Here is a 6,853-nt window from a genome sequence, read left to right on the forward strand (position 1 = left end):
ATAGAACCCTAGGCTAGAAGATCTAGATGTGGAAGGGACGTGGTCCTAATATTCAATTTCTCTTGCAGGGATGTTGTGTGTTTATATATTGGGTTGTTTGTTTATATATTATTTAAATTTGTGGAAATATTAGGTTTTGATGATTTAGTATTAAAGTGTTATTTTTTTTTATGTCAAATAGACTTTCGAATATTGTGGATCACTTTTTTAATGATATTGTATGACAGAATGGTATGAAATTGAATTCATACATTTGGGATAATGTATGGACTGATGTTTGTTGTGTATTAAGTATTGATGCCTATGTGGTAACAGAGATCTCCGAGCTTCACTGATGATCTAAGTCACATAGACTAAGATATCAGGTGGTGAGAAGCTGATGGGGGAGTTCATGCACACCGTGACATATGAGATGCACGACTTGGGTTGTATTGAACTTACCCTGATCCTTTCTGTTGGATTCGCTGGTAATCTTTGGATCAGGTGTTAGTCTCTGGTAGGACTTACTTAATACGGGTCTTCCGGAAGACGTTGTTTGTTGAATATTCTGGATGTGTAGATCCATGTGAGATCTATGTGATTGTTTTATTGTTGAGATTTGAAGAAAATTGAATAATTTGATAAATTGATCATGTAATTTGGTTTTCTCTTTGGATTTAAGTGTGTATATTATAAAATTCTATTTTCAGTAGCTTACCCTTGCTTTTCTTGCTGTGTTTGAACTGCGATGACTGTACTATGTATACGAGCAGATGACCATACAGGTGCAGGAGAGCCTTAGAGGTTACAGAGTTTTATTTTGAGCGGTGGATATGTAAATATTTGTATTTCTATACATCCTAATCATGTATTAGGAATGTTTTGAAAAACTTCAAGTTTGTATAGAAACTGGTGGAACTTTTATTGTAATAAGTATATGTAAATTATGGGGTGTTACAAATACCTCTAAATAAGTATAATCATTTCATTTATAAGAGAGGTTATGACCATTCTCAATAATTGACCTAAGAAAGTCTCATGAATCAATAAAATAACTAGAGGACCTTGATCTATCAATAAATAAATAAAATGAGTTTTACTCATTTTCCAATAATAAAAAAAGAATTTTTGAATTTTAGACTATTAAAAGTAATTATATCTATAAAAGTGATTATATTTTAATTATATATTTTTCACTAATAAAATTAATTTTACTATAACAAAACGTCATATCTAGAAAGTACCATTATAAAAAAAATACACCTAATCATTTGTCGATAAAAAAAATATTTGCATCCTAAAGAATAAGATGGTATTAAAAAGGAAAAAAAAATACAAAATCCATATGAATCAAGAAAACCTATATTCTGATAAACCAAAACTATTTTGAAAAAAATTAAACCAAATACAATGAAAAAGTTTTTCAAACCAAACAAAATTTTCCTTTATAATAATTTACTTAAAAAAAACTTTAACCAAACTAGGTGTAGAGTAATAAGAGACTAGTTAGTAAGACTTCGTTTTCGTTTGGATGAGTGAGAAGTTGAAAAATGAAGGAAATAAGAGAAAATGAGATTATTTGGTTATAAAGAAAGTAAGTGAGTTTGAATAAGAAATATTACTAAAAATTTGTAGTAGATTGGCTTGATATCATAGAATTTCTTTTTATAATTTTTTTTAACAAAAATGTGAGTAAATTTTATTTTAGTATTGAACCATTTTGATATTTAAAGTTTGAAATGAAATACAAATTATAATTCCAACATGGAAACAATTGTAATATTTTTTAATTTATTTTAACATATTAATTAATACGATTTTAGAATATTTACATGTTTAAATTATTATATATTGTAAAATTATTATAAATAACAATTAAATTTAGACACAAAATAATTAGTCATTATATTAATTAAATTAAATATTATTTTAAAAACTAAAAAATTATTAATATTTAAAGTGTTTTTTATTATTAATAAAAATTTATAAAATGATTTTTAAATTGATATCTAAATTAACTACCAACATTTTTAGTTACTAATATTTTAAATATCAATTTAAAAACTACTTTACATATTTTTATTAGTAATAAAAACTATTTTAGATATCAATAATTATTTTAGTCTTTAAAATGACCTCTAATTTAATTAAATAGTAACTATTATTTTGGTTCCTAATTGCAATTTGATGATTTTCTTGTAATGACTATTAGAGAATCAGTAATAAAAAACAATTTTAAAAATAAAAAATAATTAATTACTATATTAACTAAATTAAATACTATTTTATAGATTAAAAATATATTAATATTTATATTAGTTTCTAAATTTATAAATTATTTTTTAAATTGATATCTAATAAATTAAAATCAAAAAGTAAAGTATACTATCGTTTTATCGTGTGTGAGAAACACCAAACAAAGTAACAAAGTTAATTACTTACACGAAACTCTAACCATAATTCCAACTTTGAACATGGTTTCATCTTTCCTACAAAAAATTAGATCCTCTTTATCGTAGTGTAATTGCTTTTCAATAGAAAGATAAACCATGACGTCCCCACAATTTTAAAACTTTCATTTTTACCAGATCCAATTATTGTGTTAATCCCTTTCCCATTATACTAATTATCTGTATACTTTGCTAAACTCGTCAAACGATTACCAAAAGTTAATCTTGTTTCCTACCCATTGTTCAGTGTCATAATTTTATTTTTAATAGCCATGTTTTCTTTTAATAACTTCTTGGTCTTTTTCTACCCCAAAAGTATATGTTTTTGAGAGGCGTTGATCTAGTAAGATACATAAAGAAAACATGTTATTAAAAGCTCTATGCATTCTTAGGGTGAACAAAATTGACACAACCAATGAAAAAATTGTTATGAAAGTGAATAGTAAATAGATTTTTTCTTTAAAATTAAACTTTGTTACATAAAGGGCAGATAAAAGTATATAATGAAGTAGAACAATTACATTGAGTGAATGAATGAGTGATGAAAGGCAGAAAAGCCTTACTTTAAGAAAAGACTGGTTCATACCAATCATGGTGGTGGTTACAATTACACATCAACAACTGTATCAGATCTTGCACGACCACAAAAAAAAATACCTGGTGTGCATTTCATAAGTCATAACTCACATCACTTCATATATGTGAATATTGAGACAAATTAGAAATCTAGACATTTGAAAATGACAGAGAGTATAACTACAATTACAATTAAATAACAAAAGTACAAAATAACTTATTTGTATTAGAAGATTAGATGTAGGATAAAATGCAGATTCAAACCCTGGCATATGAATTGAATAGATCCATTCCAAGGCTTTAAATTAGAAGTCATAAATATAGTCTTTTTTAGGAAAACAAAGATATAGTTTTGTTCTGATTTTTATACTGTAAATAAATATTGCACATGCATGAGTATATTGTAGTGTTTTTTTTTTCAAGTTACTCTAAGTTTCTTGAGGCTTCTCCAAAAGTGTCAGATTTAAAAAAAAAGTATAAAAGAAGAGAGATATACCTAAGAAAAAAAAATTGTATACTCACCTAACTCAATATCTTTAGCAAATATAGATAATAAATATGAATGACCGATATCTTATCTATTTTTTTTACTTTATATATACTATTTTGTTTAGGTAAAGATTTATTTATAATTTTGAAAGAAATCTGGGAACAAAGAAATAATGTCATATATAGGAGGACACTTAGTTTAGAACCCTAGTTGCAAGTTCTTTTCTAGAGATAGAGGTCAACTTCTTCTTCTCCAACTTTCCTGTAGATCATGATGAGAGGGATATGTAGAAGGTTTTCAGGGGCAAGTTAAAAGATTTCTTCATTTCAAGAAGGCTAAATGTCAAAATGCAGAGATTTGGTTTTGTTAGGTTTCAAGAGGTGGTGGATGTTGATGCTCTGGAAAGAAGGCTAAATCACATTTGGATAGGAACCTAGAAGTTGCGGGTTAATAAACCAAAATACAGGAGGTATCAAGAGATTAGGAATGAGTGGAATGGAAGCCATAGAACAATGCAACATAAACAGGAATGGAGGCAGAAGGATCATAGACAAACGTATGCTCAAGTAGTGGGGAAAGAGAATAATGCAAAGACACAAAGGATCGTGGAACAGAGTGGAGCTCATATTATGGTAGAGGAGGACAATGGAAAATGGCTAGAAAAATGCTTTATAGGAAGGGTGGTGGAGGTGGAGAAATTACAGTTAGTGATGGAGCGCTTTCTCCTGGAAGGGTTTAACTTTATCAGAGTGAGATATTTAGGGGGGCAATATATGTTGTTATCTAGAGAATCAGATGGAGGTTTATAGAAATCCATTGAGGAGAATAAGGAGACATTTGCAAAAAAATTTGACTCTGTTGTACCGTTGGACAATAGTTTTGTTGTGGCAGACAAGCTGGTTTGGGTCAGATGCAGAGGAGTACCCTTAAGACTCTGGAACAAAAAATGTTTCGAACAAGTTGTTGCTCTTGTAGGGTCTCTAGTAGAAGTTGATGTTGCAAAGCTACAATAAGAGGTGCTCGAGTTTGCAAGGCTGAAAGTGAGGGTGCTAGTGGGTGCAGAGACACATTTGATGAAGAACGTGCGGTTTAAGGAAATCAAGTGCCAGGTTGCCATTGAAGAGGAATTAGTAACCACGACTTTTTGTCACCAACATCAGAGGAGGGAGATGGAAGGTGAGGCCTCAAATGTTGGGTCGGAAGAGAAGTTTGGAAAGGAGTTTTTTGAGTCAGAGGGGTCGATTTCGGTGGTCAAATGGAAGGTGGTGCCAATGGTGGTGAAGAAGTATTGGTTAGAGGTCTAGTGGAGGAGGCATTGTATCAAAGGAGTGGCGCGTGCAACATATGCTCGAGTGGGGGTAGGTTGTCAAGATGCGGAGAGGGTCTTCCTAAAATGGCGGAAGAAGATAGTTGCATGAATAAAGGGGGAGAAGACAACATCTATGAAGAGGGTGAGTCAGAAAAGAAAGAGGGCAACGTGGCTAGTAGGAGTGCAACGGCTAGTGGGAGAAATAAGGAGGTTGACCTACTTGTTAATGGGCCAATAAAGAACCAGATGAGGTGGGGGAGTAAGTTTAGCATTTTTATCGGTCTGAGTCCAAAGGAAGTGGAAGATGAACAAGCAGGGGGTGCAACAAGCAAACCCTAATTTAGGTGGCTCGTGCGATGCCGAAAATGGCGATTGGGAACGGTGGTGCGACACTCCCGGGGAGCAGAATCTAGGCATGCCGATTCAGGGAAAAGTGAGGCTTCTTTTGGTGATGGAAGTCTATGAAGATGAAGGTAGACCGACGGGGACAATGCGAGTGTGCGAGGAAGACGACAATGGAGTGAAATGGCGAGAGCTTGGATGCGCGGAGCGATGCCTTTCAGAGAAGACCTCGGGATCTCCATTGATTCTATTTGAAGATGGTAAGGAAAAAGTGCGGACAAATGATAGGGACGTCTCAATCGTGGGTTGTAGTGGAGGCACAACCATGTTGGAGGAGGAAGAGGACGAAATGGTTGCCAGAGAAAAAAGTGGGGCGAGTTCATTTCCGTGTAATGCAGTAAGTATATGCAACAAAGATGGTGAGAATTTAAGCATAGAAGCAAGGAGGAGAAGCTTGTTGGGACTCATTCCTGTGAAGATTTCAACATCCAAACCGTGGGATTTAAGGTTAGATACTCAGAGTCTTAGTAATTGCTTATCTGATAGTGCTATGAGGAACTGTAACATGATGTTTTGGATGAATAATGAACATTCTGAAGCTTTTAGAGTTTGGTACATTGGAAAAGAGTTGGGGTTTTCTTTCTCGGGAGAGAAGGATGTCGCTATTGGTCGTCTACAAGCTATGGAGATGAGAGATAAATCAAAGGTTCATAAGAGGAGCAGAAGTAGGGTGGAGAACAACTTGTCTGATGATGAAGCTAATTAGTTTGAATATAAGGGGAGTGGGGGGAAGCATTAAGAAGAAATATTTGGGCGATTTGATTCAAAAAGAAGAAGCGGATTTGGTATGTATATAACAGACAAATTGTAAGGAGTTGGGGCAAGAAGAGTTTTTAAAATGTGGGGCACAAACGAAGTCAAGTAGGTTGAGAATGGAAATGATAATGGTGTTGGAGGGGTGATCACGATGTGGAGGAGAAATTGCTTTCATCCAAGTAATGTTACTAATGAGAGTAACTTTAGTATTATTGAGAGGGAATGGAGGATAGGAGAGGCTCTACAAATTGCCATTGTAACCCTAAACCCTATAACTATGGAGAAAAGAGTTATGTGGGAGGAAGTGTGGGAGAGGAGAAGGGCGCTAAATACAAAGACTTGGTGTGTGGTTGGGGATTGTTACTCAATCAGGAGATTTGGAGAGAGGAGGAACGTAGAGATTGATGTTGATCATGTTAGAATGGATGGCTTTAAACTAGAGGGGGGGTGAATGGTTTAAAGAGGGATTTCAAAAACTTTTAAGTCAAGAATGAAATTATCTCAAGAAACAATTGATAAGGAATCCAGTTTGCCAAAACAAAAAGCAAAAACAACAGCACCAGAAAAACAATCGGTTGTTTCGCAAAAACAATTGGTGGTTTATACCAGTTTACAAATATCAAAACTGAATTTAAAGAGTTAAGGATAGAGAGAATGCACACAGATGTTTATACTGGTTCACTCTAAACCCAGAGCTACATCCAGTCTTCTCAGAAACCACTGAGGAATTCCACTAAGCAATCAAACCTAGATCACTTACAACACAACCAAGAAAGTGACCTTGATCCCCTCAAGACACACACTTCTCTTGGCCAACACACCAACACTAAGAATGCTGATCTTGATCCCCTCAAGAACACACAAAACTTCTCAGCAAACACATAGAAGAAA

The sequence above is a fragment of the Phaseolus vulgaris genome, chromosome 4 (assembly GCF_000499845.2).
Source record: "Phaseolus vulgaris cultivar G19833 chromosome 4, P. vulgaris v2.0, whole genome shotgun sequence".
Taxonomy (NCBI): Eukaryota; Viridiplantae; Streptophyta; class Magnoliopsida; order Fabales; family Fabaceae; genus Phaseolus; species Phaseolus vulgaris.